We start from the raw sequence: 27,824 nt of genomic DNA on the forward strand, positions 1-27,824 counted from the left end.
CATTTATCCTGGGTTTTCTCCTTGGGAAAACACATAATAAGTTATATTCCTTTTCCAAACGAAAGTATTTCTAAGACATAAATTCAGACCGTCCCTCCGTCATAATGTTTACATATATAGTGTTTCTCTTATATATTATTTTCTAGGTGAAAGCCCTAGTTCTCCTAATTGTTCTATGTTGCTTGGTTGCAAATCCTTTATCATTCATTTAGTGCAAATGCTTTTTTTTTTTTATAGAACAAGGAATTCAGGATGGGCTCCCACAGCTTATATTCTCATATTTGGTCAATTTGAAGAGCCTGGAAAATCCATTTGAATACCTTCAGAGAAAAAAAGGGAGGTGCAGTTTAAAACAGCATATGGCTTTGATCTGAATTTTTACATTAATAAAGGTATGGTTTAGATAGTGGATAGTATGGTATAAAAATAAAATAAATAATACCACTATGTATAAAAATGGATGAAAAAAGATAGAAAAATGAATTAATATTTTTAAAATAACATTTAATGAAGGCAAAAGAATTTTCAGTCTTACCTTTTTATTTTTAATTGAATACATATTTTATTTTGGTTGATGCCTGAGATGGGTCTTTTTCTGAAAAGCCCATTCATCATTCTAACACATTTTTTTAAGGGCACCTTAAAAAAAAAAAATCCTTAAGTGGACAATAATATCAGTGGATCAGTGGAAGTAAAAGACAAACAAAACAAAATCAAAACAAAAACTATTTTATTTTCTCAATAAAATTATTGAACTTACTGACTATGCTAACATGTATGTTACGCAAAGCTCAAAGTAGAACAGAGTAGGATTGAAAGATGTATAAAGGATTCCCTGTCAGAGATGGACTTTCCCTAATAAAAGTTATTGCAAAGTAAAGTTTTCATTTATATAAAGTGCTCCTTAATGCCAAACTGCTGTCAGTGTTCCTCGGTGAGTTCTATTTATGAGTAGATTATAGCACTCTCTCCGAGGCCCTGCACATCTGACTTTTAGTGAGTGCCTACACAGAATATATGGCCTTTACTAGAACCTGGAAATTTAATTAATTTGATGGCAGAGAATACTTTTTATGCCACATGGCTTTTCCCTGACCCTCCCCAAGATTTCCATTTTCAGATGTGCTTCATATATGAACCTATATAATCTTAATGAACATTTTCCATATGGTAATTATAATGTTTGACTTTATATTTTCAAAAGCTCCAGTGTCTACATAAATTCTTTCTCTTTAATACTAAGTGTTGCTTTGTAATTTGTATGAATATATAAGCCCCTCGTTCTGCTTTTCTTAGATTCAATTCCCAAAGCAATATCCTTTGGTTATTTGATTATATGGAAGATTCTGAAGTAATAGTCTCAAGAACAGAAAATCTCTGTCTGCTTTGTCTATCACTGCTATTAAAGATGTATTCTATGTGCAACATTTCCAATTTAATATCTTTCACTCTGTCTTCTAGTATTTTAGAAAGAGGAGAGTGAAATGCAGTATATTTGGATAATCACTTACCTTCTCAAGATCTCATGTACTTCACTAAAATGAGGAATTTGACTAGCTTGTTTTTAAAGTGACTTCCAACTTTCTACAGAGTATGGAAGACAAGGAATTTTAGAAATTAGAGTTTTGTTCCAGATTTGCCAATAAAACTATATTTCACCTCCCCAAGATATAGTATGCTCATCAAAGACCAAGTTAGATCAGGGATGTAATCTTTGGAGATATCATGTGCTAATTTATTTTTCTTTCTGGAGCTTTCTCTTGAGAAGGATACTGAGAATTGTGCTTTTAAAAATAGGTGAATCTAAGAAAAGTGTTTGGTGCTCTAAGGAAGACAGGTTGAAGAGAGGACCACCACTTGAAGTAATTGAAGGACTTTAATGCAAAAGAGAGACGAAGGATTGAACTCAATCTTTATGATTCTTGGGGGCAAAAGGAATGCCAGTAGGCTTAAGTGGGAGAAAATTGCTTCCATATAAGGATGAAATTTGTACCTTAAGAAATAATAAAATCCACTCCATAGAATAGTCTGTGTTCTGAAATCTGTATCACAAAGGATGTTGAAACTTATGTTGCATGATTAACTTCTCAAAACCATTATTAAAGAAATTCATTCGTAAGATAGCAAGTTAGACAAAATGAATTCCAATGCTAACGGTCTGTGATTACATGATAATCATCAGACATAATAATAGTGATAATTTTGTACTGGAATTTGGTAACATAAGTCTCAAACGATTTCACTGGAATTGGTGATTGAGAATTTTCAGTACAAGTCATTGTGATTGCCATAGCCAGTGCCTGCAGCGTTCTAGAAAAGTGCTTTCATCTGACCAGTGCTACTGTTCTGGAGAGAAAGTCCCTAATTTTTATTTGTGGAGCCATCTCTTCTTTTGTATCCGGAGACTCTACCTTCTGTCCTCATTGTGAATGCTATTTTTCTATTGCAATGTTACTGACTATAATAAAAATTGTAATAAAGACAACTTGCTCAAGTAACTTAATGATTCATTGTTTTCAATTTATTAAGGTGTGGAACATAAAGCATTCACATAGAATCATAAATTATTTTATCTGGAAGACATTGTGAAAATTCCTCATTTTGAAATCCAGTTAGGAAAAAATAAGTAACTTTTCAAGGTCATTCAGTCAGTGAGAGAGCTGTGATCCAGATTTCCTGAATCTCAGTATGGAGGTAACCAAATTTACTGCAGTAGCTTGCTTAAAAGTATAGATCTTGGTGAGTTGACACTTTCTTTTGTGTCCTTAGATGCACTACTTATCTTGAATCAGCAGGATGAAATAGGAAAGCAAACGCACAATTTTATTTATAAGAAACAGAAAAACACTAGGTAGTGTAGCCTGCTGTGTTCCTGGAGGGGAATGGAAGTTGGCATCCTTTTGTAAAGCTTGACATGACAAACATTCTTTGTAATCGACTAACAACTTTTGCCAGAAGTGAAACCAGTCAAAAATATACTCCAACTTAAAGTCAGGAGCTGCATAATATGATCTTATCACCTCTATTTTGTGGCTGGAGACACCACAGTATGCAACCTCCCCAGAATTTATAGTCAATAAAGCAGAGCAAGTTACCAAAGATTTCCAATCATAACCATTAACCAGACTCAACTATCATATTTAAGCTTGCCTGTCCACTCTAATCAGGACAACAGGCATCCATTAAATAAATAGAACATCTGATTATAAAAAGAATTGTTAACACAGGCACATTAGCTGGTTGTAATAGGATATTAGCTAATTGACAGAGGGGAAAATATCCTTAGACACTGTATGCATATTGCTCAGGATTTTAATTCTTTGTGATCTTTGTTGAGCATAGCACCATGAAAAACCAATGTGTTCAAGTAATGAAGAAAATGCAGACAAATATTTGTTAAACAATAAAAAATGTAGATCTAAATTTGAAATTGCTCCAATTTTGTGAGATATTTGAAAATATAATAGTTTTACTGATTTCTCTATTTATAAATGAGAAAAAAAATGAGATTGGGAGAGCTGATGGCTTTACAAAGGTGTTTTATTTAGATGGTTTATTTTAAAGGTTTTTTTTTCCCCAATAAATCACCATACTATCAGTGACTTTTCTCCTTATTTCTGAACTAGTTATCAAAAAGGCTTACATTATGTCTTTAAATATGCGGATTAAACAGGTTTTGCATAGTAAGTATCTTTCAGTATATCGTAAGACATTTTCTTCCAAGAGACTGAAGTTCTAATTTTATCGTGGAAATCAACAGAAAAGTAACTTTCAGCTAACACACTAATTTGCTTTACTGCAAACTCTGCTGGATTGAATTAGGTTAGGGGAGAATATCCAAATATTTTTGGCTTCAGTAGGAGTGAGAAAAGAAGCAAGAATCAAATCATTTGGTTATGTTTTGCAACACTTGGACTTAAGAAAATTGTGGTCATGCCTCAGATACTGAAAACATATGCTGAACTGTGATAGGTAGAAGGTATTTTTATGAGAAAATAAGGAGAGGAGGAGGTAGGTTAAAATTCAGCAGAACCAACTACATGTGCATGAAATGAATCCTGAGTGAAGGAGAAAGGAAATTTCTAGTACCCTGCCAGACCTGCCCAAGGATCCTTCTTCGATGGCTCTATGGTTCACTGGGCAGATAGGCTCTTTTTTTTAAGTTTCCAGAATATATGTCATGAATATGTGAGAGTTACGTAAACATAACAACATATTGAATACATATAAAAAACATAGAATCTATTTATGACCTTCCAGTTTGCCATAATAGTGACATCAATATACTATATATCACAAAATAAATACAACCATGGATATTTAAAACAACAATTCATTATTTTGGATTTAAAGAATAATGAAAATTTAGAAAGTGAAGTGTATTTTATGTAACAAAAGTCTCCTTTTAACAAGCCTCTTTTTTTTAAGTTTTTATTTAAATTCCAGTTGGTTAAGATACAGTGCAATATTAGTTTCAGGTGTATGGCATAGTGATTCAACACTTCCATACAACACCCAGAGCTCATCACAAATGTGCTCCTTAATCCCCATCCCTGATTTCACCCATCCTCCCACCGACCTCCCCTCTGATAACTGTCAGTTTGCTCTCTAGAGTTAAGAGTCTGTTTCTTGGTTTGCCTCTCTCTCTCTTTTTTCCCTTTGCTCAGTTGTTTTGTTTCTTCAGTTCTACAGATGACTGAAATCATATGGTATTTCTATTTCTCTGACTTATTTTGCTCTCTAGCTCTGTCCAAGTGGTTGCAAATGGCAAGATCCCATTCTTTTTTTTATGGCTGAGTCATATTCCATCTAACAAGCCTCTTTCAGTTTTCGGAAGAATTTGTTATAAGTCATGCGGAAAAAAAGTTTTTCATGTAATTTTGGCCAAGCAGTTTAAAGTTCTAGTAATATTTTAACAAAATAAATGTGTTCAATCTGGAAGTGAAATAGTTTACAACTGAATAAGTGATCATGGGATATCATAGTACTTTTAAAGAATATAGCATTTTTGTCTGTTTTTTTAAGAGAGAATTATGATATTTATCTCTTTTAATCAAGAAAAAGTATACCAATACTTCTATATAATAAATCATTACTATTATTAAAATAATGACTGGCAAAAGAATAATTATCTCATAACCAATTTAAGAATACATTTTTTAAGAAAGAAAAAGTATGATGAACAGATAAACCATGAACATATTTTAATGGGTATGTAATAATATATTTTTCCAAACATAGTTATGTATGCTGGTCATTTCACTTTAATGTAACCCTTAAGAGTGAACACTACTTCAAAAAGGTATCAGTTATTTAAATGTTTGTTGGGTTTTTTAAGGGGTAAAAAAGCCTGCTTATTGTTTCAAGAGTATGAGGCTCAAAGCACTAGATTGGTAAAATTAGATGGTTCAGAAAGTTTAAGAAAGCAATGAATCATCTTTAATGTGGTGTAAATATCACTAACATTTTCCAAAGATGTCTTTCATTCAGGAATGGCCTTTATGCTTTAGTATACATTTTGCTTTTACCTCAAATTGCAGTTTATGAGATTCAGTGATGAGGATGACTGTGTTTTTGAATTTTACTCATAAACTGAGGGGCACTAAAAGGAGCATTTTGGTAATATGGACTTCTTTTTTTTATGCCAAGGATTTATTATAAATAACTGTGAGATTTCAAAGTGGTTTTCTCTAAGGAAATGTGTGATATATACAGCACCATTAGTAATTAAAATGATGAACTATTTTCAGGGCTCTCATACAGTCCAAATGTCAGAGATATAAATTATTTTGTCTTATTGCATGAGTTACATTTAAAAAAAAAAAGTAGAATAAACATTGTAACTGCTCATTGCCTGAGCGTTTTTGAGAAAAGAAAAAAAAAAAACATAAATTACTTTAAGTGTTATGGAATTTACTTTGTCATAGTTATATTTTATATGAAAGCATGTGTCCTGTAGTTGTATGAATATTGTATTTATAAGGAAAGTGTATATATTATTTATTCTTCCAGAAGTCTGATGGCATTAAATCAATATTCAAGTGTTTGTGGGTTACTCTAATGCCTAGAAGCCTGGCACCTAAGGATTTACTTTGTTGACAACGAAATTCTTAGACACTTAAGCTGCAAATGAAAGTTGTTTTTTATCTGAAATAGTTTACGCTGCTAAAAATGTGTACCTCCATCTATTTTAGTAAGTGGTTATTTATCTATTTTACTTTGAATAAATAATTGAGAGCTTCCATTTTTATTTAGCACAAATCCTAAGTGAAAGGAGACATAGACTTTTTAAAAAATATTTTATTTATTTGTTTATTTATTGCACGCCAGCACAAGCAGGGGGAGCAGGAGGGAGAGGGAGAAGCAGGCTCCCTGTCGAGCAAGGAGCCCGATGCAGGGCTTGATCCCAGGACTCTGGGATCATGACCTTAGCTGAAGGCAGACGCATAACCAACTGAGCCACCCAGGCATCCTGACTTAATCAATGAGTAATTGGCTGGCAGAGTAAAACATTTGCATTGAATTGTTATCTATTAAATTTTGATAGACAGTCTAACCACTCCATGTTCTATTCTCTTGCCTGTAAAATGATAACATAGCAACATACATTAAGTTCCCAATAGTTAATGTGGGCATTATACAGATGGCTTGAAATAGAAAGGGGGAGAGGAAGGGAGGGAGGGAAAGAAGGGGAAAGAGAGGAAGGGAGAGAGGGAAAAATGAAAGGAGGGAGGGACTGAGGGAGGGATATATTTCCTACTGATTTCCTACTGATATATAAAAGGGTCAATCCCCCAATGTAATTGGAAGATGCTGCATCCAAGTAGAGAGGGCATAGAAAATGTATATAATAGAATATTTTCCAATTAAAACATGAATCTCTATGTAGATGGCTTAGAGAAATGCTTTTAGGAATGAATTAGAAAAGGAGAATTGGCTCTGGCTAGGTCATGTAACAAGGCACTGTTCACACTTGTAAGCCAGGCAGTTTATGAATAAGCAAACGCTGCCTTATAACATTAACTTCCTACTGCTAATGATAGGTGGAACCCCTTTGTCATGGTCACCTTTTTTGGATAATCTTCTAGAGAACTCTTACACAATGGTTACAGAAGAGATCTGATGAAGAAATTACAGGATAAATTTCATGCGAAATGTTACAGGAACAATCCTTACACATGCAATTGCTTATTTCTGGATAAAAGAAAACGAATCAAGTGTAAAAAATGTTTGGCTACAAATAATTTTCAAATATGGATAAATAGAAAAAATGTAAACATGAGACTGAAATTAGATGAAAAATGTTAATTCTCTGATAGCAGTTAATTATAATGTCATTTATCTTTCTTTCATCTCATTTTCTGTCCTTGGATTTACTGGATGTTATGGATGCAAATCAACTTTGGCTGCTAAAGGTGGGGGGCTCAGTTATAATCACATGATTTTATACAGTATAAAGTGAGAAAATCACAGTTGGACTATAAATAAAACTGAAAATATCTCTACTGAGTTGAGGAAAAGGGAAATAAAATTTAAGTATAAAATGTATTAATATGAGTAAACTGAGCTCCCTTTTTAAATATAGAATTTTTAAAATTAGAGTTGATTCCATTAAAGAGGTGACTAAAATATAGGAATTAAGAAAAAAGAAGGCATAGTTATGATTTGACATTGAAATGAAAATATATGGGTCTATAGGTCTTCTAGGTGGACTGTTTTATCTTTCAGCAGATCTTCTCTTGCCAAATGAATAGTCACTTATTAGGTCTTTTATGGGACCAGTTATAAAATATTTACTATATTCTTTTTTTTTTTAAAGATTTTATTTATTCATTTATTTGAGAGAGTGAGAGAGAGAGAGAGCACATGAGAGGGGGGAAGGTCAGAGGGAGAAGCAGACTCCCTGCCGAGCAGGGAGCCCGATGCGGGACTCGATCCCGGGACTCCAGGATCATGACCTGAGCCGAAGGCAGTCGCTTAACCAACTGAGCCACCCAGGCGCCCAGAATATTTACTATATTCTTAATAACACTTTTAAATTAATGTGTTTTCATTTATATTCTTATTCAAAAAATGATTTAAAGTGGCTTATAAAAATGTAAAATCTTGACAACTAGCCATAGTTTCATTATGATTGAAACATATCTAAGTCTACCAAAAGCATAGCCCTTTTTTTCCCCCCAGCATATTGTTCGTATTTGAAAATGTAATCGTGGTGATTGTTCACCACCTAGGAGTGTTGTCAACTAATACTGATATGTATTGTGCTTCTATAAGGCTTATCTATTGGTCTCCTTACCCGATACCATCTCATTGTTTTTACTGCCATCTTTCTGCTGCAAAAAAGAACTAAACCAACTCACCTGTCCTAGAGGATATATATATATATATATGTCTGGTGCTGCTTTGGTCAAACAGAACATGCCCAGAGGGTGTTCTTTCAAAATTTGTCTCAATGGCCTTAAAGCATTTTCTCTGACCTACCTAATCTCCCTCACTCACTTCTGTACCCACAAAGTAATCTGTTTTCCAGGGTTGGTAATCTGCCTCTTCCTTTCCTCAGTCAGATAAACCTCACATTTATCTGGTGCCAGGAACAACAGAATTCAGTTGAAAAAAAAAATGCACATTGATTTTCAAACAAGTCGAGTTGGTCCTGGAGGAAACAAATTATTTGAGCTGAATTCCTTCTTATATGTGAAAGACTCTTATTATCCTGTAATAGGGATATCTGCAGTTTAAACAAATGTTTAGTAAACAGAGGTCTCTCTAATTGATAGAATTTGACTAAGTATGGCAAAATGATGGGGAGATTTCTGGCACTGGGTGGATTATAACACCAGAGATGCGTGCCAGGGGACATCAGCTAGACCTTTACACGCTGTACAGCCTAAGTCATTGCTTTCTTAAATTATTAGCCTTCAGGTCCTTAGAAATCTATAAGATGTATATGTGTGTGTATGTGCATGCACATGTCCATGCACTCATGTATGTATGTTTCCAACGGAGGTAGAAAGGTGGTCAGTTAAGTCATTCTGTAGTAAGTGAGAGTACGAGTCTTGAGATTGCATTGAGAGTCTTGACTTCGTATTAGTACTTCTCTCAGTAGCTGTTCCACTTGTGTATTATTTCTGCTGCAGAGACAACAGCTCAGCTGGTCTTCCACCATGCAGGTCATAAGCCTGCAGACCAAGTTGTATTATCGTCAGTATTCTAATTAACAAGGTCCTCTTACCACTTACATTTCTGGTATTTACCAATCGTGGGAAGTGGTTACACTTATATTACAGCTGTTGTCAGGGTGAGAAACAGAGAAGAGGTAAGCCATTGCTCCACTATTGAAACCATCCTATGAAACTCAAACCTTGGCTAATGGTAGCTAAAATCAAGAAGATCTGATAGGGGCTGACTAACAGATTCCTCTGGCTTTTGGTGTAAATCTGGTCAATCAAAAATAAGGCTTCAGAGTATAAAATATCATGCCATATGTTGACTAAGCATATGCTTTGAGGCTGAAAATTCATTGGAGATTTCCTGTTCCTTTCTAACTTTGCTGAGTTTCTTTTCCTGGAGAATATCATTTTGTTGCTTTTCGTATATAGGCTACCTACCAATATTTGAGACCCCTAAATTGTGAAGATGTTTTCCCAGTTCTTGGTAATTGTTTAAGACCAAATAATACATTTGCACTGTTACAATATGATATGCCTTTACAGAAACAGTGGTAAATTATTTCATCTAACAATGAATAATAGTATAAAGTACTTCCTTTATGCCCAATCTGTACTGTGTGCTAGATTGAATTCATAGGAGTCACCCTATTGATAGCTTATATTATTTTTCTCCTTTTTTTTTTTTTTTTCCTATTTCTTACAAATGGAGTGTCTGGATAGTCCTGCGTTTTTCACAGCTCATAGACGGTAAAATGGTATAGACAGTGCATTTTAGAATTTATGATACTTGCCAAATCTGACTGGAATGTCAGAAAAGAGTAAGAGAAGAAACAGCACAACCAAGCAAGTTACCCCTTCTTCTCATTTCCAAAGTAATTTTTTAGGCCTAGGGAAATTTTGACATGAGTGAAAACCTTTCTTAACTCTTCAAACCAGACTTAATTCAGAAGATCACTCGGAGTCTTATGGATTGTGACAGTAAGAGAGGGGCCATATTTTCACATGGATGAACCACTCCAGGACAATTTTGGAAATATATTAGACACAAACATATTACCTCTCCATCTCAAACACATATGTCTTCTCTTGCTCCCTTGATGGGTCTTCAGGAAATGCCTGTATTTTGGTTTTGTAAGAAATATTCCATTTTCAATTAACATTAAATCGTCTGCACATTATCTTCTCCCAATAACTGTGTAACACAGTCTACCCTGCACTTCAGAGTTCATTTTCTTTGGGGAACATCTCATTCACAGCTTTAGTTTGGCCATAGGGGAAATGACAGAGCATATTAAGCTTCTTCAGTGGCAATAGTTATATTTATTTAGGGACTTACTGCATTTCATTTTTCATATCTTTGCATAGAAGAACCTCAAATGTACTTTTTTTTTTTCCTTACCTCTCCGGGGAAGGCAGAAATAACAGCAGAAGATGTGCAGTTTCAGAGCTTTGGACAACAAAAGAGGTAGTACTAGGAGCCCCAGACTATCATAGACTAAAGTGGCGTTGTTCTACCTGCATCTACTTCCTTACACAATCCAGGCAGCAACTTGGAAGGCCTTTCCCTCTTCCACATTTTAAATGAACTGCTGCCAAGGCTTTGTTTTGTTTCGTTTCTTAATGCGATTCCCACCGATGGAAAGTAAAGGGGCACTTTCCATCCCATTGCCTAAAATTCCCTTTCAGAGAAAGTGAGAGATATTCAGAGTTACTGCTTTAAGTTTTGCTTGAGTGCTTATTTTTTAACTCATATTTATGCTATGCCTTTTCACACAAAGGACTTGAGGTATTCTCTAGAATCCATAAGAAATATGTTAATTAGCGTATATTCAGTTATTTTAAATTCAACAACTCTTTGTTTTTCTTGGTTGGTATTCTAATACAATTTGCAATACTTGTGTGGTATAGTTAGTAGGTGATCTACAAGGTACAGACATTTCTATTTTAATTAAATATGAGTATATGTGGAATAATAAAATACAATAGGTACTCTCTGCAATGTAAATTTATGTTTGATGATCCTGACTCACGTTGGGAAACAAGTAAGTAATTTAGATCATCCGAAGCACGCAGGTATGTGAATTAATTCAGTAATCTGTATTTCCATAATTCTAATTATATAAGATGACATCTTTAAAATTAATGACTAGTTTTGGGGAAAAAACATGAAAGTTAATGTTTCTAGCCTTTTCAAAGTGCAATGAATTACTCTTATCAAAATAATTTTATTTTAAATATGTTTGGCTAGAGTATTTTATCAATCTTCTCCTTTGTCCTGAAGCTATTACCTCTATAGATCACATAAGATATCAAATCACCTTTCCCCAATCATGCAAAACCAAAGATCTTAAAAATTCTAAGCATTTATCCCTCCTGAATGATGTTACCTCACGCTGTCGAATCATCCTAGGCAGAGTAGATTTCTTCCTCATTCTGCACCAACACTGAAAGAAATTAAAGAAAAGAAAGTGCAAAACTTGCCCGCTGGAGATAGTCCTGTTAAATATTTTGTCCTTTTGTGTTCTTTCGTCTGTATCCTTCCATCAAAAACAAAATAATCTTTGAAGTTTTGTGGAACTTCAAGAAGAAAATGTTAAAAAAAAAAAAAAAGTAATCTTATCCTAAGTTCAGAAGCAGCCACAGCCAAATTATTATGGATGATCTTCAAGCAATATCCAGACAGGATGACCGTTTTCATCCGAAAGTATTTGTATGGAGTGAAAATGCATTTTTTTTCCCCTGGACTCTTTCAAGACAATTAATTTTCAGTGCACACAGATGATTTAGGTGGATAACCTGTCTGTGTTAAATGTGTACATGGTTTCTGACCATCATCATTATAACTCATCAGACCTTCCAAAGCAAGAGTTGTTTTAATCAAAGGATTTTCATCACAGATCCCTGACTGCTGCTGGCTAGATGTCAGAGCTTGGAAGATACTTTCTAAATAATTGTAAAGCACTGTTCTCAATCAGCATATATTATTGCACAGCCAGAATTACTCTGTCAGAATTTTTATTGAAGTTACACCTCGGTCATTTGAACTTTGAGTCATACATACTTCAATATCTCTACTGGATTAAAAGCATGTTACATCCTTCCCCTTTTATAATGGTGATTAGGACAAAAATGCACTCTTTTGAGTGCCCTAGTTACTCATTGGGGATAGTTGTCATTGTTTTTGTGCCAGGATTTCATATCCATAAAGTGTTTTATGACTGTTATAATGTTAGCCCTCAAATCAAAGGGCAGGAGAACTTGGAGGCCTCTTTCCATAGGAGAGTAAAGGAAGAGAAACAGTATTTCAGTTTGGTTTGGTCTTTCTTGTTTTTTTTGTTTTGTTTTGTTTTTTGTTTTTTGTTTTTTTTTAAGATTTTATTTATTTATTTGAGACAGAGAGAATGAGAGAGACAGAGAGCACATGAGAGGGGGGAGGGTCAGAGGGAGAAGCAGGCTCCCTGCCGAGCAGGGAGCCCGATGCGGGACTCGATCCAGGGACTCCAGGATCATGACCTGAGCCAAAGGCAGTCGCTTAACCAACTGAGCCACCCAGGCGCCCTCCTTTGTTTTTGTTTTTTTGAGGGGAGTGGGATATGGATTATGGATTGAGTAGGCAGGGTTTTGTTTTTGTGTTGTTGTTTTGTTTTGTTTGCCTCCAACTTTCACGAGAAACTAGAAGAAATCACACATAGAATCTCCATCAACTTTCTCCCCAAACCTCCGTATTATTAGTAGTTGAGAAAGAGGGGGAGGTACCCTATGTTGAGAATTGACCATGTTGCAAATAGGGAGCAAAAGGTCCTCTGAGATCATGCATCAAATTACTGTTAAAGCTGAAATGAAAGTCCAGGTTATCAAAATTGCTCTCAAGGACAAAATCCTATTATTCCTGTGAGAATATAATTTAGTAAGAAGAGCACCAAAATGGGAACTAAGGGCACTGAGAACCTCCATTTTAATCCTTCTTAGGAAATAAACCTAGGCAATCTATCAATCTCTTTATCCCTCAATTTTCCATATTGTGAAATTATGGAATTGGGCTAAAGACTTGTAAAACCCATCTAGTTTTAAATTTGATACTTTTCTATGTGCTGCATATTTTTAAATTAGCCAATTAAATAAAGTATGGGTATTTAAAGTAGGAACAATTTATCATAAAAATTATAATAATTTTAAAGCTGTTTTAAATTCATATAAGGATTGTGGCTAAGAAGGATGTTGAATTGCAAGAAGAGAAAGCGATGACTGACGTTAAAAAAAAATCTAAGTCATAAACACAATTGATTTTTAGCCTCTTGCTTTTTTGGTTTTGTTTGAATTGTAATTTCAGACTGTACTTTCAAAACTAATCATAAAAGAGCTTAATAGCTGGCAATAGATATTTTCTAAAATTGGACCAAATATAATTTCCTGTACATTTACAATCTAGCAATTCTTATAGTTTGTTATTCTCTTCAATGGCCAGTCTGCATATGATGTCTTTCTGACTTTGTTTTCTCTGTGTTTAAAATTATAGTTTATGCTTTTGCAAGAAAACTACACAGACTGTGATTGGCAGAAAATACAGACAATTGTATAGCCAAAGTATACTTTCAACTGTAGAAAACAGTTAGTCCTATAGAAACTCATAAGATCCTAGCAGTATTCTTATATTTTCTTCTCTCTCATACACACACACACTCTCTCTCTCTCTCTCTCTATCCATCTATCTGAACAGTTTAAGAATGACTTTAAAAATAAGTACATTAATAAATGTTAGCCTTCAGAACCAAATGTCTTGAGTAGCATTTCCCAAGCCCAAGAATCAAAGAATTTAAGAAATGAGACATCAGTACCCTCTGAGTTTAAACCTTTAGTGTCCAATCTATAGGACTCTCCCCACTGAAAGCCCATTGTTGCAGACTTTTGTCCTGGAATCCATTAAAGTGAACTGCACAGCTGTATTTTATACATACTTCCTGCAAAGCCCAGATCACAGCTCAGATGGGCTTTGGTTTGTGTGTCTGACTTTTGCACTAGATTGAGAACCTTGGGGGTAAAGAGACTCTGTCTCCTTCATTCACAACCCATTCTAACCCTTAGAAAGGTCCTAAAAGGTCCCAATATACATTCATGAAATAGATGCATTTCCTTGATTTTATTAAAAATATGCCTTATAAGCCAAATATAAGAGACAGAAAACACTATTCTCTATATAGTCTTCACTGTTCCTCTTTGACTTTGTTTTGCAAATATTTTTTGAGTGGACACTGGGTTCCAAGTATCATTTAGCCTCCAGGGGAAAAAAAAATATATATATATATACAGAGACCTCGTTCTGTGCAAATTCAGGACTCAGTGGGAAGAAGAACACAAAAATTGTTAATATGAAAAAAAGGTGATCATAAATGAATAGAAAGGATATTATGGCAGAGTAAAAAAGCGATGGGTTTGGAGACTTTTTGATGGGGGAACATATGAGCATAATCTTTTTGCCTCTTTCCTACTTTAATCTACTAAAATAACCCATATGCCCCATGCTTCTCATCCTGAATCTTCTATTCACATACTTATGAATACTTTTTTCCACAAAGAATCATTATTTTTTTTTAATCAGGGATTTCAAAAGGATAGTTAAGTTCACTCACCAGTTATTTTCAATTGAGCTTTAATAAAGAATTGCCTAACAATTATTAATGTTTATATCTCTGTGTGAACAAGGATGTCACCTGGGTTAAAATAATTCTCATTAAATGTGGTAAAACTGAAAATGGCTGTAATAGTCTACAGTGACACAAGACAACTCCAAGTTTCTCAAGCCTGCATGTGCTCTGTGTTTCCTTTGCCCTGTTACAGTGTTTCTCTTTGTTTCTTTCTGGACAATTCCTATTCATACATTAATGTCCACAAATATTATCTCTTCCCACAAACTTATGTAACTGCTCTAGGATCCTGCATAAAATGATAATCTCTCCTTCTCTTTACAACATTTGGTATGCATCTCGGTCAGAGAATATTTACTGAGAGCCTGTTTTGTTTAAAGCACTGTGCCAGGAACAAAGAGTCATTTCAGCCCCACAGACAGGCCTGTTTTAGGTCAGAATGCAGAGCATAGACTTGCTGGTTATTTACGGCCAGTGTCCATTCTGAATGCCCCATGCCCTCGCTTTACCAGTTTGTTAAATATTTTGAATGTTGCCCCGATACAGTGCATAAAGAGCCCCTGGACACTTTCAGACATGCCGTTCATGCTTTTTTCCCTGAAGCTCTAGGTGGCACCTACGTGGCAAATTCCTAGATAAGAAAGAAGTTTGGTTTTGTTTCACTTTTTTCCTCAGACGTTACCCAGAGGACTTCAATTCCTATACTGTGAATCCTCCAGGAACTGAAGGATGCTTTGGAAAAGCAATTTAGGAAATATGTTGACAAGCCCAAAGGAAACGGTGTGGGGGCCATACCTCGAGTCTTCAGTACAGACGAACACATTGAAAAATGGAGCGGTAGAGAAGCCCGTCCAAACTTGCAAGCCATTTCCTAAGCCTCGCTTTTAAGAGCATATGTGACTTTTAGGTCTCCAAGATCCAAGACTGCTTGGGAAGAAAGATGGGAGAAGAGAGAAAGCTAGAGTAAGAGAGGGGAGACAGAGACAAAAAGAAGAAATACCTGCAGCTAAAAACTGAAATATGTGATTTTCATGTATCTCATGGAACAAAATTCAAAGTTTTTGTTCTCCAGCTTTAAATGCCAATAGTGATTAAAAATTATAGTCATTAGACTCGAACAGACTCATGTTCCTATCTCATCTTCTGTGCTTTGAAGCTGAGTGTCGTTAGACACTTAAATGAGCGTACTGAGCCTCTCTTTCCACAGGTAGTTCTTGCACAAATTAAAGAGAGAACTACTGATTATCAATCACCTCCTCTGTTTCTAGACTTTGCGCTCTGAATTATGTTAATTAACTGAGTCATCACAACAATGGTATTGTCTTCCTTTTACACTGAAGGAAACGGAGGCTTAGAGTTCTTCACTTTGCCTCATTCACCTGTCCAATATTTTCACCCGGGTGGCCAGACCGGAGTCTAAGCTCCTGGTGCTGTACCTCCTTCTGCGTTGCACACATGTCCTTCATGCAGGACCTGACACATAGTAAGTGCTGTATAAATAGGGTTTTATTAATAACAATTTTGAAATAGACTTATTACGCTCCAGGCATTTTATTGTAAATTACACAGCACAGAAGCGTGACGAAGTGGTAGTTTTGCTTTTTTCCTGGCACAAATAACACTTCGTATGATTTGAATGATACCTTTTAAATACCAGACATTTTTTTTTTCCTCCTATTACTTTTCAGAGGATGAGGAAAAAGCATTGTTTTCTTTACTACTTCGAAGTATTCCAAGCAATCAATACTGGTTTACAAAAATGTATTGCTAACTATTAACTAGATTTGCCAAGCGGGAGAGGGATTTAGTATATTTTCTATAGCTACAGAGCACTATATAAAAGGGTGTCATTGTAGTAGAAAGTACTAAAAGTTCAGGTTTTCAGATGCTGTTCTGTGAAGCAGTGAAAGTCACTTCATCTCCCTAAGCTTCAGGTTCCTCATATGTAAAGTGTAGAGTAGATTCAAACACAAATGACACTTCTAGCTGTAAGGTCAGTGGTCCTGTAGTTTGGTAGATGAAGTCCTGGGAAGAAATAACACATGCTCCTCATTAGGATAATTCAGGTTATCTAAATATAGAATCATCTACCTTTTAAAGTTATCAGATCCACATTATTAGAAATACTCAAAAGAATTTCCTGCTAGAGCTCATTTAGAAGGTACAACTGTGTTGAGTTGAAAGGTGAACTATATTAGCTCTTAAAGAAAGTTTGCTTCTGAGTTTCTTAACTTTCTTGTTTAAACTAAATGCAAATATAGTCAGAGAAGCCTTCAGAAAGGACTAGCCGAGGTGATATTCAGGTTTCTTAATCTGGGGAAACAAAACAAAACAAAACAAAACAAAACAAGGTTCCCAAGTATACTGAAACCAAGGCTCCAATTACTCTGCAGATTCTGGCAGCAAAGCAGTGAGAAAATAAACCTAAACACCTGCTGTGTGTTTATGTAAATCAAGTTTAGGCAGGATTATTTCTCTAAAATATCCCAGGTAATTGTGACTCAGAAATTCCAGCTTTATCGGTAACTACTGTAAATTTGATCAGTGTTTCTTAAAATGTAGTCCTCGGGCCATCTGCATCAGAATCACTTTATTAAAATTGTAGATCCCTGGGTCCCCAAAATTTTGAATCAGAATCTCCCTCTCTCTCTCCACTCCCAACCCCTATCTCTCTCTTTCTTAGTTGAAACAAGAGTCCTTGTCAGTGGTTTTCAAATATTTTTGACCAAGGTGCACAAGTGGTACTTTTTAGGTCAATATCTCCTTTTAGTAATGGGCTGGTAGCAGCCCCATGAGCCATTAGTTGGCCATAAAAAGTCAATGGTGATTAAATGGTCAGCTACAGAGTTCATCTGGCTAGTAAAATATTGAAGTGACTTTATTTATAATTTGCTTAACATTTATGGAAAATCTAAGAAGCCCCAGTCTCTGTGATAATACACGTTCCTCATATCACTTTTTTAAGATAAAAGAAAGATCTCTTTATAACTAAATAATTCTCTCTTTAATTGTCAGAATTCTTATTATGGAAATGAAAAGTGTTCCAATTTTTCTTTATCTGAATACCAATATTTCATTTGCAGTAGCTAAAATTTGTGGGCTGTTATGGCAATTTAACTTAGCGTTTCTTTTGATACAAGTCAGTCAGCTGACTTGGTACAGTTAGCTTTTAATTTTACAGGCGTATATGAGAGATATTGTGGGTTGCGTTCCAGACCACTGCAATAAAGCAAGTGAAATGAACTTTTTTGGTTTCCTAGTACATAAAAAAGTATGTTTATACTATAGTCTATTAAGTGTATAATAGCAGTATGTCTAAAAACAATGTGCATACCTTAACTGAAAAATTCTTTATTGTTAAAAAATGCTAACCATTTTCTTAGCTTTCAGCAAGTCATAATCTTTTTGCTGGTGGACGGTCTTGGAAGGTCTTAGATGTTGATGGCTGCTAACTGATCAGGGTGGTGGTTGCTGAAGTTTGGGGTGGCTATGGCAATTTCTTAAAGTAAGACGACAGTGAAATCTACCACATCATTTGACTCTTCCTTTCATGAAAAATTGCCATGTAGCTTGAGATACTTTTGATAGCATTTTACCCACAGTAGAACTTTTTTCCATAATTGGAGCCAGTCCTCTCAAAACTGGCCCCTGCTTTATCAATGAAGCATATGTCATATTCTAAATCTTCTCTTGTCATTTCAATAAACTTTACAGCATCATCACTGAGCGTAGATTCCGTCTCCGCAACTTTTTTTGCTCATCCGTAAGAAGCAGCATCTCATCTGTTGAAGTTTTATCATGAGATTGCAGCCATTTGGTCCCATCTTCACGCTCCACATCTCATTCTAGCTCTCTTGCTGTTTCCACCACATCTGCAGTCACCTCCTTCACTGAAGCCTTGAACCCCTCAACGTCCTCCATGAGGGTTAGAATCAACTTCCAAACTCCTGTTAATGTTGATATTTTGATCTCCTTCCATGAATCATGAATGTTCTTAATGGCATCTAAAATGATGAATTCTTTCCAGAAAGTTTTCAATTTACTTTGCCCAGATCCAGCGGAGCAATCACTACCTGCAACAGCTATAGCTGCAAAATGTATTTCTTAAATAATAAGACTGGAAACTCAAAATTACTCCTAGATCCTACAGAATGGATTTTGTGTTAGGAACCATGAAAGCAATGTTAATCTCACCCATTTCCATCAGATCTTACAGGTGACCAGATGCATTGTCTGTGAGCAGTAATATTTTCAAAATAAACTTTTTTTTTTTTTTTTCCCTGAGCAGTGCATCTCAATAGTGGGCTTAAAATATTCAGTAAACCCTGTTGTAAACAAATGGGTCGTCATCCAGGCTTTGCTTTTCTATTTATGGAGCACAGGCTGAGTAGATTTAGCATCATTCTCAAGGGCTCTAGGATTTTCGTAATGGTAAATGAGCATTGCCTTCAACCTAAAGTCATCATCTTCATTAGCCCCTAACAAGAGGGTCAGCCTGTCTTGAAGCCAGGCATTAACTTCTCTTCTCTAGCTATGGAAGTCCTAGATGAAATCGTCCAATAGATGGTTGTTTCATCTACATTGAAAATCTGTTGTTTAGTGTAGCTGCCTTCATGAATGATCTTGGCTAGGTCTTCTGCAGCTTCTACCTCAGCACTTGCTGCTTCCCCTTGCCCTGTCATATTCTAGAAACGGCTTCTTCTCTGAAACCTCATGAACCAACCTCTGCTAGTTTCAGACTTTTCTTCTGCAGCTTCTTCACCTTTCTCAGCTTTCACAGAATTGAAGAGAGTCAGGGCCTTGTTCTGGATTGGGCTTTGCCTTAAGGGAATGCCGTGTCTGATTTGATCCATTCAAACCACTCAGGCTTTCTCCATGTCAGCAATAAGGCTGTTTTGCTTTCTTATTCGTGTGCTCACTGGGGTAGCACTTTTAATTTCATTCAAGAACTTTTCCTTTGTATTCACAAGTCAGTTAACTGGTGCAAGAGGCCTAGCTTTCAACCTGTCTTGGCCCTCGACATGTCTCCCTCACTAAGCTTAATCATTTCTAGCATTTGATTTGAAGGTGAGAGATGTGTGACTCTTCCTTCTTCCTTTTCACTTGAATACTTAGAAATCATCGTAGGATTATTAATTGGCCTAATTTCCATATTGTTGCATCTCGGGGAATAGGGAGGCCTGAGAAGAGGGAGAAAGATAGGGAAACCACCTATCGGTCGGAACACACACATCTATTGATTATATTCACCATCTTATATGAACATGGTTCATGGTGCCCCAAAACAATTATAATAGTAACATCGAAGATCATTGATCACAGATCACCATAATAAATTCGATAATAATATAAAACTTTGAAATATTGCAAGAATTACCAGAATGTGACACAGAGACATGAAGTGCGCAATGCTGTTGGAAAAATGATGCCAATAAACTTGCTTAATGCAGGGTTGCCACAAACCCTTAATTTGTAAAAAATGCAGTACCTGTGAAGTGCAATAAAGAGAAGCACAAGAAAACAAGGTACGCCTGCATTTATTTTATTTGGGTATTTTTTATGCTTTGTGTGTAGGTCCCCCCCACCAAGACTATTTCCATTCTAAGTCTCTCCCACAGTTAAGACGGTGAATATAAGAGGTAAACATTGGGAGGCCACTGTCATCTAGAAAATAAAGAAGTTTAGTGTGACCTATCAAAGTCCCTTCCAAAGGTAAAAGTCAAAGACTCAGTTTATGAGGTAGGTATATTCAACAGGTCTTCCAAGGAGCATATGACTCTTATAAAGAATGAGGTAATCAAAATTATTATAATGCCCAGCCTATTTTTAATGTAGTTGTCCTCTACAGCACAAATTATCTCTAAAACTCCATTACACCTCCCAGATCTTATTTTGCTCCTAAAATCATTGGCCTCACCCACAGCATTCCACACCCAAAGCCTTATACCATCTAGCATGACATATAATTACTTAGGCACAGTCAGGCCTGGTCTATCTCATCTGTGCTCCACCCCACCCCACCCCACAGAGTTGGACTCACCTGACAGCATAAACTCACACTCCTCTTCAAATGAACTAATTCTAAAGTGTATCTCTCACCACCTTGTTTGCTATCTGTTTATTTCCTCCTAGTATAGACAGTTTCATTCTTACAAATATTTCTTGAACACTTGCTAGATGAGAAATCAATACTCACTAAGAGATGTGAGGAAATGATAGATATCTTTGCTGACCTCTCAAAAGATGACATGATTGAGAAAATAAAACATCCAGAAACAAATTCCCTAAAATACATGGGAGTGTATTGTTGGACACAAATGAAACTCATAGTAAATTTGCTATTAAGTGGCCAAGTGTATAGTAGAGGCAAAAATCAAAATTAAAAAGGATGGTAAGAGTAGGGAGAGATGATGGGAAATGCCACAACCAGCCTGGAGCTCCAAAATGAATGGTTATTGGATAGGTGAAGGGTTGAATGGAAGGTACTCAAAGAGTGAGCATAAGCAGAGTTTGGTAAATGTTGTGACGTGCTTGGGAACAAGAGGGGAGATTGGTTTGGAGAGAGTATTATTTGGGGAGATCAGTTTGGATAAATGTGTTAGGATTAAAACATGGACCCCTTCACAGAAAGATCAAGAGATTTGACTTTGAGTCTGATGAAGGATTGCCTGCAGTTCTCAAAGAGAAAACTACCTTATTGGAATTTTAGGCAGATTGTCTTAGTAGCATTGCCAAAAGAAAACAAAAAAAACATAATTGATACTTGAGGAAGGAGACACAAAGTTTAATGCACTAAATGAGAGAATGGTGGTGATAGTGACAGCAGGCAAAAGGAGGCAAGTACGGGGCAAACTGCACTGGACAAGATATACCAGGACAGGGGCGCCTGGGTGGCTCAGTCGTTAAGCATCTGCCTCCGGCTCAGGTCATGATCCCAGTGTCCCTGCTTCTCCCTCTCCCACGCGCCCTGCTTGTGTTCCCTCTCGCTGTCTCTCTGTCAAATAAACAAATAAAATCTTAAAAAAAAAAAAAAAAAGATATACCAGGACAACTATGGTACTGGAGGTCAGATCTCCAATTCTTCTCCCCTTCTCCTTTTTTTTTCTCCTTAAAGCTTTATTCATATCTCCTTGTGTCTAGTTTGTACTTGAGGGTGGACATTTTAGTAGTATCTATTATAACTCTCAATTTTGCTTTGGAAAAATTATCCAGATGGATTGAGTTCATTTTCCTCTAAGAAAAAATAAGTAAATACAACCTGAAATTTGCTGGAAAATGTTGCTTCCTGCATTTTTGTGAATTTACCTTCCATCTTCTAGAAAAAGCAAGGCTCGCTTGATCTCTAGCACAAAAGCAATGGCAAGGAGTGTTTGTGGGGGTGGAAAGTGCAAACTTGTGGCAGATCCCCCGCCACTTAGCCCAAGTGTCCTCGAGAATTGCATTGAAGAGAAAAACGCTCCTAGATGCCTTCTTGTTTCTCATGCCAAGTCCTACATTCAGGTGTCTGTGGATGAAATCTGATCATTGCACTTTTCCTTTCTTTCTTTGTTTTTTAAAGGTGAGCTCCTCTCTTGGATTACTAGAAATAATACTTCGGGTCATCTGGGAAGGAAAACAAAACAGAAATTCTCCATAAAGACTTAATACCTTCTCACTAAATATGAAAGATTTTTTAAATTCAAGCCTTCTTTATTTCATAACAGAGTTAGATATTTAAGGAATTAAATTGTCTTACAGATGCTTTCACCATGTAAGCCTCTCATTTTCCTCGATAATGATAAGAAGTCGTGGAAGCTGTCATGGGGTTTGACTAACTAGAAACTACCAGTTGTGTGTTGGCTAAGTAAAAAGATTAATCTTTCCCTCAAGCTAATTTCTGATAATTAACCAAAATATCCAGGAGTGCCAAGACAAATTAAGCAGGCGAGTTAGTATTTTACAACCTCCTTTGGAAAGGATAGCCCCACTCAGAAGTCTCTGTAGTCAGGCCATATTTAATGTAAGCAAACGTCTAAAAAATGCTGGAGTATCACTCTTTTTTAATGATATTTTGTGGGGACTATTTTCGAGGCAGAGTTGTTGCGGGGATTGGGAGGCAGTAAGCTGGAGGGAATTAGTAACAGCTACAGAAGAAAGAGTCCCTTTATGTAGTTGGCTTCTATTTCTCTCATAGTCTTTCTCTCTCTTAATAGCTTAAGTTCAGCACATAGATGATATCTGTCTGGGAAGAACCATCAGGGCAAGAAGGCAGCTGCATCGCCCTTCTATAGCCTGTGACTGACTTCGGTGCTGTCAGCACCCTGACTGTCAGCAGAGAGCTTGCAAGGCGCAGACAATCCTCAGAGAAGTAGGAGACAAAGCAGTACTTTTCAAATCCATTCTGGTTTTCCCTTTCATTCACTCACCCTCCCCCTCCCACTCCCACCTCTCTCCCCTTCCCTGCCCCACCCCGTGTGTGTGTGTGTGTGTGTATGTATTCTCGTACCAGGAACTGGCGAAGGCTGACATTTCATTTAAAGCCGATTGGCTTATAAAACAGCCATGAAAAAGATTCTGGGAGAGGACATATCTTTTGGAATGCTCTTAAAAAATGAGTAGTGCTGTATATTCAAAATCATTAAAATCCTTTTTTCTCCATGATTGCTAATAAAAATATAGGCTCTTTCATTCCAAAGGGGAGATCACTGTCATCTAAGAATACTTTCACTCCTACAAAACCTCCCTGATACTCTCAGTGGTTTCCGATAGCCCAGGAAGACTACTAACTGTTCACATGATCAGCGGCAGATATTCCTCGGAGATAGTATTACCTGTGCCTGTTTGTTTTATGTTTTTAAGGTACATGTATTTTACAAAACAAGATGATGTTAGTTTTCCCAGTTTTTCATTCATTCATTTCATTCATTCATTCATTCATTTTTAGATACCGTACACTTTTTATACTCTGATAACAGCTTAGACTTGATACGCTTTTCATGTTACCATAGTGAAAGATGCCTTTTGACCTGCCTGAAACTGCAATTATTTTAAAATTCGTCAGTGCTTATTGTCTATAAATGTTAAAGCTGCCCCCACGCTCCACTTCACTGAGCGTATTTGAACCAGATAGGAACTTCAGTGTTTCCCAGGCAGTCCTTGGTCTCTGGCCACAGACCCCTTTGCAGCATTTCCATTAGTCTTTCAATCCCTTTTAGCCCTGGTAAATCCCTACCTGCTCAGGTGAGCATTTGTCTTACTTTGAAAAAATTTACAACCCTTGTAATGTGGTTATTCATTAATGCCCATCACTTCACAATTAGGAATTCCATGGATAACAAATGCAAATCACAATTTCAATGGGTTTAATATCTAAAGTTTCCAAAAATTAATCTCTTAAATCACAGATGGATTTGTAGCACCTCCAAGAGGGTTTATATCTACTTTCAATATAAAATGCTTAAAGAAAAGCCAGTAAATACAACTCTATGGGAAAATGGTTGCCATTGACAAGGTCTTATTGCCGATTTCTAATCTTGTTCTAGGAATTAGAACAAAAGTCATTGTTAAGTAAGAGAAAAACAATTATAAATCTTGGTTTTCAAGGTCAATAAGTAAGAATTGTTTTATTTCATTAAAAATAATCAATAGCTTATCTGGAAACTGAGTAACTACTAAACTAAACCAATTTGCTAAATTTAGTTTCATAAGTAATAGCAAGTTATTTCAATCCATCTGTGTTTATTTGTAAATAGTCATTACCAATAAAAATATATGGTTATTTTACTTTTATCTGGATAAATTTAATTTTAAAGACCTCAATCTCATTAAACAGACAATATTGATAAATAAGCAGGCACTTATATTTTCCTTTAAAAGCCTCCTGTATACACAGATCTGAAAAAATTCCTAACAATACTTAGGTCAGTTTTCATATCTGTGAAAGTTTTAGAACTAACATCTAGATTCTTTAACACTAGATTCTCTTCTCTTTGTCACCTTTATATTTGTCCTAAATCTTCTTAGGCCCTCTCCTCATTTTCTTCTGCCCCGAACTCTCATTCCCCAGATAATCTGGCTCACTGCTATCTGTCGAGTCCTCAGTTAGGTGTTTTGAAGTCAGGGTAGGACGTGTCCCATCTATCAGTGGAAGACTTTCTTCTGGAGATAAGATTTTTCTTCTTCCCCTCCCTCCTTGCCTCCCGTATCTGGATGGAGTATGTGTGTGTGTAGATTAGGACTTGCATTTCAGCCAGCTTTGGAATATGGTTGTATAAGAGATAAGAGATATCACCAAATACAAACCTTCCAGCACTGTGTTGTTCTCAGAAAGTCTCTATCTGAATTCCACTTCAGGATTCAGTTACTCGTTCAGTCTTTTCCTTATTACAGTGAAAGGCAGGGAAGTTTCACGGAGTCCTGTGGCTCTTTATCATGCAGCCTAAATTCTGAGTTTCTCCTCCTTTCCTGATCCCTCAGTATCTCTGGCAGGTCATCTAATCAGGTGCTTTTAATGTGGTAAGAACTTTGAACAATTGTCTTTTCCCTCTTAAAGACGCATGTTGGCCATTATGAAATGAATATTATTTGGTACTTAAATAATATGGTGGTGACCACTGGGCATATACTGATGTACACATGCATGTGCCCTATCTTCATATAAATCTAAAACTTTCTAGCTCATTATTTTTCTTGCATGCTCTGAATTTTCTCGGCTGGTTGGCCATATTTTATGACCAACATCCGAGGGTCATTATAATGTTGCACTGAACTAAATGTTATGTGTGGCCCAATTTATAGTAGGGACATTCTTTTAAAAACCTGAGTTCATAGGTTCTGACTTTCTTATCCTGTGACTATATAAGAAAACGTCTTTTAAATGTATCAACAGCTATTAGTACCCAGGAGAACTGGTTTTCAATTTTGACTCAACATCCAGAATGCTTATGACCTTGGGCAACAGACTTCCCCTCTCTGAGCCTTAATTCCCTCATCTGTAAAAAGAAATGACTATAGATCACTGATTATTTTCAAAATATCTTTTCTATACCACATTCCATGGTAAGATTTATTTCAAACCTCGAACAGTAGAATCTTAGCATTGAGTTTGATCATCGATACAACCCTGCTGTCAGAAGAATGTAAACATTTTTATTTATGAAAATATTCTTGTATTGTGGGGCCCCTGGGTGGTTCAGTCGGTTAAGAGTCTGCCTTTGGCTCAGGTCATGATCTCAGGGTCCTGAGATTAGCTCCATGTCGAGCCCCCTGCTCATCAGGGAGCCTGATGCTCCCCCTGCTTGTGCTCTCTCCCTCTCTCTCTCATTCTCTGTCAAAGAAATAAATAAAATCTTAAAAAAAAAGAAAATATTCTTGTATTGAAAAGTGCTATGATTTAGTGGGAAATGATGATTTGGTTCAAATTTATCTACATTCAAATCTTAACTATCTGATATCAGGCAAGTTATTTAAACTTTCTGAGATTTGATTTCATTATTTGCAAAAAAATTGGAATAATAATGTTCAAAGTTGTGAGGGTTAAAAGTACCAATCACATTATGCAGTAATATCTAGCATTTAACAAATGTGCATATGCTTATTTTGCTTTAGCAATATCTGTAATAAAATATGTCAATAATTAATATACTACATGTGAATGATTGTAAAAAATTCAAGATATTTTGTTCACTTCTTGTAAATAATAAAGATTCAGTTTTCACTGAAATTAAATAAAGAGATGAAAAGTCAGTCTTAAATACAGCAAGAGAAATTATTATCACTGGATATTAGTAAAAATAATTTCATTATTAAACTAAACCACAAAACAAATTAGTCTAATATTTGTGATTCTTCCATTTTTATGGGTGAGGAAAGATTCATGCATCATCAAATAGTTTGAATGAATGATCCCTTAAAAAGTATTTTGACATGATCTGAAATAAAAGCTGAACCTTTGACTAATAATTAGTTTACTCCTTTTTCCAAATAAGAAAATGTTAAAAATGAAAATAGATCATAAGATGACCGAAGTTACACCTCAGTACTGGTTGACGATCGCAATTAGAGGTCAAAAATGCTTTGACTTTTGTAATATACCATAATCTGATAATAGAAAATGTGTTCTATTCCAAATTGCACCAGGAACTTTTCTCACTCTCAAGTAATACTCTTCTGGGATGTACAATATAACAGAGAAATATCATATGATCTGGAATTCCAGTCTTGATTGAACTTTTCTCACTCTCAAACAATATTCCTCTGGGACGTACAATATAGCAGGGAAATATCATGATCTGGAATTTCAGTCTTGATTTTATTCGCATTGCCTAATATTGTTACTTACTTCTCACTTCGATATGTTTTGGTGTCCAGTTAGGTGGAAAAGCCCTTGAAGTTGGGCACTATTTCGTTACCTTTGTCTCTCTCCCAATATCTGATTATAAGGATGCATAAAATAAATTGTGTTCTTCAGTACTTGTTGGACAAGATTTTTCAGTAGTGAATGTTCATTGCACACAGACTGCTTCTTCTGTTACCTTCTAGCGAGTTTTTATTCACAACTCTAAGTCTGATAATGTTGATTTTCCTCTGCACGGGTATGACATCATGGACTCCACCCTGAGAACAGGTTGGGACATTGCTATAAAAAAAGAATTGTTGCCACAGTGATGTTAACAGTTTTGAAAACTATGCCTCCTTTGTTTGGACTATGAGACCAATAGTGTTAATAATTTTCAGGAATAAGGGTCCTTCTGATTTCTTTGTTTCCTCATGCAGAGGCTGAAGATGCTTCTGGCTTTAAGATAATATAGGGTGTTAATTTCACTTAGCATCTTATGAGTCTCATGTAAAATAACATTAGGTTAAAAGTATTCAACACGACTACTTACTCTAGAGCTTTCTGGTAACAAAATACATATTTTCCTAAGTATCAGACTAATAATTCAGACATGTTAATCTGAAACTCACAAGATTATTATTAAAATTAAGATGTTATAACTAGTGTAGTTTCTTTACTCTCTTTCTTTCTTTT

At 35.8% G+C, this 27,824-nt stretch overlaps 1 protein-coding gene across 11 annotated transcripts in view; it reads left to right on the plus strand.

Moving 5' to 3' along the window:
• PCDH7 (protocadherin 7) overlaps nt 1–27,824 on the plus strand; it is a 417,735-nt gene that overhangs the window by 220,421 nt on the left and 169,490 nt on the right. For 2 of the 11 annotated variants that reach the window (XM_054508973.2, XM_045881351.3), the window contains exon 5: nt 238–3,984. The exons of the other annotated variants lie outside the window; for them this stretch is intronic. The gene's annotated coding sequence lies outside the window, so the exon portion shown is untranslated. Of the gene's footprint in view, nt 1–237; nt 3,985–27,824 lie in introns of those variants that run through there. 11 annotated transcript variants of the gene reach the window in all.

The sequence above is a fragment of the Mirounga angustirostris genome, unplaced genomic scaffold (genome assembly GCF_029215605.1).
Source record: "Mirounga angustirostris isolate CCGP_5_RB_7025 unplaced genomic scaffold, mMirAng1.0.hap1 SCAF_2, whole genome shotgun sequence".
In the NCBI taxonomy this organism is placed as follows: Eukaryota; Metazoa; Chordata; class Mammalia; order Carnivora; family Phocidae; genus Mirounga; species Mirounga angustirostris.